Consider the following 8,954-nt stretch of genomic DNA (forward strand, 5'->3'; position numbering starts at 1 on the left):
AGCAGCATCAGCATCACCTGAGAAGTTATTAGAAATGCACATTAATTGACCTCACCCCAGACTTATCAAATCAGAAACTCTGAGGCGAGACCCAATAATGTGTTTTAATCAGGCCCTTTATGACCGATTCATTGTCACGTCTGAGAACCATTGCACCATACTGTACTACATTTCATTTGAGAGCTTCCAGAGTACTTTTCTAGCTGTCCATCAGTATTATCTGTCATCTAGAGGGATGTCTGACAGTATCAGTAGCCAACTTGGAAAATAAACATTTAAAATTATTTTTACTCAAATACAAAAACATTATTTGTTCTGCTTTAATTTTAAATAATAGTATTTCTATTATAGCATTGCCTTGTTTTAAGTGTTATTTATGCAATTGTCTATTTTCTCATACTAATTTCTAAGCATCCAAAATGTTCTTGTATCTCCCACAGTCACGAGTAATTTGCTTTCCAAATAGTAGGCATTCAATAACTGTTGGTGTAATTGAATGAGAAAAAATGTTGTATGAAAATGCTTCTCATTAAATCAAAGATATATGGAGAGCAGCTTTAGATGGTAAAACTTTTCAGTCATATTTTCCATGACTATTAAAAATTTCACAGAAAGGACCATTTAATATCTTCATTGTCAATCAATAGTAAGACTTTTAAACTGTTGCTATCAGATGTGAAAATTTACAGTGAGATGTTTAAAAATTATTAGTTACTTAAAAATCCACAATGTTCTATTTTTCTTCCTGAAATAACTTTCTCAATTAGCTAATTTATAATGCACGTACTAAAAGACATTAAACTACAACTCTCATTACTGGATATTTCACAGGCTCTAATGGAACTATGGAGTAAGTCTAAAATAATTTTTAGCGCTTCAAGTAATTATTGACTCATCATAGGACTATTTATCATGCAGGAGACTGCCTTCAAGACCAATGTTTTCAGAATGTTGTTTACATGGCGGTGTCTCATGTAAATTTTGACTGTTATCTTGTATACTTCACCATCTCCCTTCTTCTCTTCCTCCCGTAAATCAGAATATTGGAAAGATAATCAGAACACACTTTACCAGGCATGTATGTGACAGCAAATAATATTATCAGGTTTTTTTCCATATCTCTGTCTTCAAGTTGAAAATCAAATCAGAGCATTTATCTATATAGTGTGAATTTCAGTTGTGCAGCTAAGCATTTCTTTGTAGCTGAATCAAATATAATTTGGTATTAAATGAGATGAGATGACTCATAAGCTATTGACCAAGTTCTAATGGTTAATTAGCAGCAGTGCATTATAACCCTCACCCACGCACAGTCACTATTGTGGCTAAAGGAATTTTAATTAGCTGTGAAAGACATTAGTCAAATATCACCTGAAAGCTTATTGCACTCTTATTTTTCAAATCTCTCCTCCTAGGTTCTTGCTTTGGAGTTTCTGTTATCCAAAGGTAGTGATTATGGGTTCCTTGGGCTTTTACCACCTTCTTTTCTCTTGCTTCCATTTCTCTACCTACATTACCCTTTGCAAATCCTGAAACTGATCATAAGCAATCTGATAACGGGACCAAAGGCTTTCTGTTTTTGCATGATAACCCAAACATGCCAACCTGGCCCCATGTGAACAGCTTGGGTTTCTCCACTGATTTGGCCATCATTTCCAGTGGTATTGTTAGAAAGGGCCATTTTGGATGTTGACTTGGCTTTCCAATCAGTGTGCTAGTCTGATCCTCTATGTGGCTTAAAACAAAGTATTTGAAATGACCTGGGGAGGATTGGAATAGGAGTCAGAAGACCTTTTCCTTCAGCTTATATTTCTGACTATTCAAAAATATACCTGAGCTGGGATGGATACATTTGTGGATGAATAATAAAATTAAAACATTAAAAATAGAATGAGGTCTGGCTTGAGCTTAAGGTAAGTGAGTGAATCATGTGCCCGATTAAATTAGCATTGCACAGAAGTGGAACCAGAAGGGGGTAGGGGTAACAGCTCTCTTCCCTCTGGGGTGACTTTCCATCTGTGCACTGCAGGCCTGCTACCAGATAATGAATGGTGAGAGATCCCAAATGACAGGTGGCAGAAGAATGCAAAAGACTGTTATTAGCCAACTCCTACAATATATATTCTGGGCACTGCTACTTGAGCAATTTTTTCCCATAAAGAGTACCTGTGAGCAGAAATTAAATATAGAAATAATATTCTTTACCCCATGACCTACATATAGGGGGAGGGATGCATTGGAAATACTCAAGGGTATAAAGAAGAGAGGGTACAGATGTTATATTTTGGTGGCTGGGCATCTATTCATCCTATCTGTACAGATATCTGAGGATTTACTTGTCTCCTTTTTATAGGCTGTGAATTTGAGTGGGATACTAGGATGAAATATATGGCCAAGAGTAAGCCTCTATGGTCTGAATGTTTGTGTCCCCTCAAAATTCATGTGTTAAAATGCTAATGGCCAGTATGATGTTATGAGGAGGTGAGACCTTTGGAAGGTCCTTAGGTCATGAGGGTGGAGGCCTCCTGTATGAGATTAGTGTTCTTAAAGAGAGACCCCATAGAGATCCCTTGTGCCTTCCACTATGTAAGCACACTGTGAGAGGGCACTAGCTGTGAACCAGGAAGAACCCCCTCCTTCCACCCCTGCCAGAACTGGACCATGATGGTATCTTGACCTTGGACTTTCTAGCCTCCAAAACTGTGAGAAATAAATACCTTTTGTTTATATACTACCGAGTCTGTGGCATTTTGTTATAGCAGCCCGAGCTGACTAAGACACAAGCCCATCAGTTCAGTTCAGTCACTTAGTTGTGTCCAACTCTTTGCAACCCCATGAACTGCAGCACGCCAGGCCTCCCTGTCCAACACCAACTCCCGGAGTCCACCAAAACTCATGTCCATAGAGTCGGTGATGCCATCCAACCATCTCATCCTCCATCATCCCCTTCTCCTCCTGCTCTCAATCTTTCCCAGCATCGGGGCCTTTTCAAATGAGTCAACTCTTCGCATGAGGTGGCCAAAGTATTGGAGTTTTAGCTTCAACATCAGTCCTTCCAATGAACACCCAGGACTGATCTCCTTTAGGATGGACTGGTTGGATCTCCTTGCAGTCCAAGGGACTCTCAAGAGTCTTCTCCAACACCACAGTTCAAAAGCATCAATTCTTCAGCGCTCAGCTTTCTTCACAGTCCAACTCTCACATCCATACATGACCACTGGGAAAACCATAGCCTTGACTACACGAACCTTTGTTGGCAAAGTAATATCTCTGCTTTTTAATATGCTATCTAGGTTGGTCATAACTTTCCTTCCAAGGAGCAAGGGCCTTTTAATTTCATGGCTACAGTCATCATCTGCAGTGATTTTTGAGCCCAAAAAATAAAAGTCTGCCACTGTTTCCCCATCTATTTGCCATGAAGTGATGGGACCAGATGCCATGATCTTAGTTTTCTGAATGTTGAGCTTTAAGCCAACTTTTTCACTCTCCTCTTTCACTTTCATTAAGAGGCTCTTTAGTTCTTCTTCACTTTCTGCCATAAGGGTGGTGTCATCTGCATATCTGAGGTTATTGATAATTTCCCTGGCAATCTTGATTCCAGCTTGTGCTTCATCCAGCCCAGCGTTTCTCATGCTGTACTCTGCATAGAAGTTAAATAAGCAGGGTGACAATATACAGCCTTGACGTACTCCTTTTCCTATTTGGAACCAGTCTGTTGTTCCAAGTCCAGTTCTAACTGTTGCTTCCTGACCTGCATACAAATTTCTCAAGAGGCAGGTCAGGTGGTCTGGTATTCCCATCTCTTTCAGAATTTTCCACAGTTTATTGTGATCCACACAGTCAAAGGCCTTGGCATAGTCAATAAAGCAGAAATAGATATTTTTCTGGAACTCTCTTGGTTTTTCGATGATCCAGCTTATGTTGGCAATTTGATCTCTGTTTCCTCTGCCTTTTCTAAAACCAGCTTGAATATCTGGAAGTTCACGGTTCACATATTGCTGAAGCCTCGCTTGGAGAATTTTGAGCATTAATTTGCTAGCATGTGAGATGACAGCCTATCAGCATATTGCATTTCCCAGGGTACAATAGTTGGTTCAGTGATGGTCCCATTATCCTTCAAGTGTCTATGAACACTCAGGCTTTTCCAGAGCTTCTGGGGAGATGATTCTTCTTTCCTGCTCTACTTGAACATGAAGGACTATAAAGCCTGTATTTCTGCTCTCATACTGCTACAAGGTGGAGCCTGAGACTGAAGAAAATAAAATAGGGGGTCAGAAATAGTCAGAAGGAGAGAAAAAAAGTGCTTTTATTCCTTCTAGTTTTATTGAGATATAATTGACATACAGCACTCTATAAATTTAAGGCATATAGCATGATGATTTGACTTACATACATCATGAAATGATGACCACAGTAAGTTTAGTGAACATCCATCATCTCATATAGGTACAAAATTAAAGAAATAGAAAAAAAAATGTTTTCCCCTACAATAAGAACACTTATGATTCACTCTCTTAACAACCTTCAGGTAAAACATGAAAGTGAAAGTGAAGTCCCTCAGTCGTGTCTGACTCTTTGCCACCCCATGGACCGTAGCCCACCAGGCTCCTCCATCCATGGGATTCTCCAGGCAAGAATACTGGAGTGGGCTGCCATTTCCTTCTCCAGGAGATTTTTCCAACCCAGGGATCGAACCCAGGTCTCCTGCATTGCAGACAGACACTTTACCATCTGAGCCACCAGGGAAGCACAGGTATAACATACAGCAGTGTTAATTTATCATGATGCACATTACATCCCTAGTACTTATTTATCTTATTAACAGGAAATTTGTACCTTTTCACTGCCTTTGTCTAATTCCCTCTCATCCTCACCTCTGGTAACCACAAATCTGATTTCTTCTTCTTTTTTTAACGAGTGTGTGTGTTTTTTGAAGTATAATTGACCTACAGTCCTATGTTAGTTCCTTGTATTGTTGTTGTTCAGTTGCTAAGTCATGTCTGACTCTTTGTGATCCCGTGGATTGCAGCACACCAGGCGTCCCTGTCCTCCACTATCTCCCAGAGTTTGCTCAAATTCATGTCCATTGAGTCAGTGATGCTAAGTTCTTTATATGCAACACAGTAATTAAATATTTCTAGGCTTCCCATATGGCTCAACTGGTAAAGAATCCACCTGCAATGCAGGAGACCTGGGTTCGATGCCTGGGTTGGGAAGATCTCCTGGAGAAGGGAAAGGCTACCCACTCCAGTATTCTGGCCTAGAGAATTCCATGGACTGTACAGTCCATGGGGTCTCAAAGAGTTGGACACAACTGAGCAACTTTCACTTTCATACAGTTCAAAATTGTCATCATGATAAGTCTATTTACCATCTGTCTCCAAAGATATTACATAATTATTGATTACTTTCCCCACACTGTGCATTTCATACCTATGACTCATTTTGTAGCTGAAATTTTGTACCTCTTTATCTCCCTCACCTATTCTATTCCCCCACCCCTCTCCCCTCTGGTAGCCACCTAGTTTTTCTTTATATCTGTGACTCTGTTTGGGCTTCCCTGGTGGCTCAGTGGTAAAGAATCTGCCTGCCATTGCAGGAGATGCAGGTTCTATCCTTGGGTCAGGAAGATCCCCTTTAAAAGGAAGTGGCAACCCACTCCAAGATTCTTGCCTGGGAAATCCCATGGACAGAGGAGCCTGCCGGGCTCAGACATGACTTAGCAACTAAACAACATGACTTTGTTTGTATTTAGTTATGTTTGTTCATGTTTTGTTTTTTAGATTCCACATATAAGTGAAATCATACATCATTTGTCTTTGTCAGAGTTATTTTACTGAGCATAATACTCTCTAGGTCTATCCACATTGTCTCAGATAACAAGATTTCATTTTTTATTATACTGTGTAATATTCCATTGTGTATATATGTGTCCTTCTATTAGTGGACACTTAGATTGCTTCCATGTCATGGCTATTACAAATTATACTGCAATGAACATAGGAGTGCATGTATCTTTTCAAAGTAGTGTTTTGTTTTTCTTCAGATAAATACCCAGAAGTGAAATTCTTGAATCATATGGTAGTTATATTTTTAATTTTTTGAGGAATCTCTGTTTTCTACAGTGGTGCACCAATCAACGTTCCCACCAACAATGCACGAGGGTTCACTTTTTTCCATATTGTCACCAATGCATATTATTTGTTGTCTTTTTAATAATAACCATTCTGACAGGTGTGAAATAATATCTCATTGTGGTTTTGATTTGCATTTCCCTAATGGTTAGTGATGTTGAGAATTTTTTTCATGTGCCTGTTGACCACCTGTGTGTATTTTCTTTGGGAAAATGTCTATTCAGGTCCTTTGCCCATTTTTTAATCAGATTATGTGGGCTTTTTTGATATTAAGTTGTGTGAGTTCTTTGTATATTTTGGATATTAACTCCTTATCAAATATATTGTTTGCAAATATATTCTCCCATTGAGTAGGTGGCCTTTTTGTTGATAGTTTTCTTTGCTGTACAAAACATTTTAGTTAGATTAGTCTCATTTGTTTATTTTTGCTTTCTTTTCCTTGCCTGAGGAGACATATACAAAAAAAATTGCTAAGACCAATGTCAAAGAGTGTACTGTCTGTGTTTTCTTCTGGAAGTTTTATGCTTTTAGGTCTTACCTTTAAGTTTTTAATCCATTTTGAGTTTATTTCTGCCTATCATGAGAAACTAGTCCAGTTTGATTCTTTTGTGCATAGCTGTCCAGTTTTCCCAGCATCATTTATTGAAGAAGCTGTTTTTTTCCCTCATTATATATTGTTGCCTTCTTTGATTAACTGCCCATATAAATGTGGGTCCATTTCTAGCAAAATGAGTCTGATGACACATTTGAGCATTGACTCCAACAGTGCCTGTCATCCAGCCCTGCCTCTGGATCAGGCAGTCTTTGAATTTCATTTATGTAAATCAATAAATTGCTTTCATTCTTTTTTTTGGCCTGAGCTAGTTTGGTTTGGGTATTCTGTTTGCAACCAAATTTTCCCTGACTTGCACAGATGTGAATACTACTCAAGCATCTCCACAGTTGAAGATTGATCCATTATTACACAGGATGTTTACTTATCTTCTCCAAACCTTAGATTCCTGATATATAAGATGGGTCTAAAAATGTTACTCTCACCTAAGTTTTTCTCATTGTAATAATATTTGTCATTTTTAAAGTATTTCTCTGCACTATGTGCTATACTACACATAACACACATGTGCGTGTGCACACAAACACACACCCTATGCCCTTAAAACTCTATGAGATAGATATTTTAATTCCCATTTTATAGATGTAAAGACTGAGGCTCAGATAACTTATACATCTCACTCAGGGTCACATGGCTTGTGTGTGGTCAGTCTTTGAGCAAAAGTCTGTCTGATTCCATAGACAATGATCCTAATCTACAAAACTAAACAACCTCTATGTGTTCCAATAAGAAAGACAGTAACTTTGAACCTATACTTTGACCTACATCACAATTAATTCATAGTGTGGGGAGTGCTTGCTAATTTGACTTGTTCCTTGGCAAGTTCAACAGTGTATAAAAAAAGAACTTTGTGTAGAAACCATAAATCACATACTGGCTTTGAGATATAACTGAGATAGATCTTGTAGCTGTGAAACTGGAGGAGAAACAGATTAGCTTGTGGTGTCTAAAGGCAGAACTATGAGCTAACAGGTACTGTAAGATGTGGCCACAGTCAGTCAACAGATGACAGAACAAATCTCTATTCACTGTGGAAAAATCAAAGTCAGAAAACACACCAAAATTCATTGTGATATTAGAATCCTCTTCAACCTGGAACATCAACATTAACTGATTTTGGCAGATAATATCAAACTGGAACTCATGGACTCTCATAAGCCATAACATTCTGTTCATATAACAAATCTTAATGCTGGTGCAAGGCTGTGCTGGCTTTACTGGTTCTAGGATTTTAGAAGTGCAAATATCTAGGTGAGTCCTAAGCTAGTGTCAAATACCAGGAATAAGACTAGAATTTAGGATAGGAAAGAATTCTATAATTTCTGGCAATGGGCTGTACTTTTTCAGCCAGATATTCTTCGAATTTATTTGTTCTTTGTTAACCTTGAGCTTCAAATGAAATATGATTTAAAGAGCTTATTTAATAATTTTTTTAAATCCATATTTACCTAGAGTGTTAAAGTGAGAGCAGCTTGTGTGATTGTCTCAGTGAAAGTTTCCTAACTCTCTGAAGGAAAGTGGACCAAGGATAATAATGGTCAAAACTTCAAGGGACAGTTTTTTCTTCCTATATGGAGATGTTCTATAAATATAAACCATACTTTCTTTTTACCAGTCATGTCCTAATTATTAAACTAATAACATATTTTTCAAATCTAATTTGAATCCTATTAACTGATCCTAATCAATTATTTTTATTTCCTTTTTTTAAGCTTATTTGTATTTATTTGTTTTTTTTTTTAATTTATTTAATTGGAGGCTAATTACTTTACAATGTTGTAATGGTTTTTGCCATACATTGACATGAATCAGCCATGGGTGTACACGTGTTCCCCATCCTGAACCCCCCTCCCACCTCCCTCCCCATCCCATCCCTCAGGGTCATCCCAGTACACCAGCCCTGAGCACCCTGTCTCATGCATTGAACCTGGACTAGCGATCTGTTTCACATATGATAATACACATGATTCAATGCTATTCTCTCAAATCTTAAAATGCTCTCCTTGATTGAATTCTTTCTTAAAAGATTTCTGCCAAGTCATTTTCTGGTTCCTTTCTGCACTCCTCTTCTTCTACCGAATGTTTAAATGCTGGTTTTCTGTCAAGGTTCTACATACCCTGACTACTTCCCTTTTGATTGTATTCATGCATATTATCCATTATACATATCATCTCTAAGTGATTCCATTGCTACCATCTTAATCACT

Source organism: Bos indicus, chromosome X (genome assembly GCF_029378745.1).
Source record: "Bos indicus isolate NIAB-ARS_2022 breed Sahiwal x Tharparkar chromosome X, NIAB-ARS_B.indTharparkar_mat_pri_1.0, whole genome shotgun sequence".
NCBI lineage: Eukaryota > Metazoa > Chordata > Mammalia > Artiodactyla > Bovidae > Bos > Bos indicus.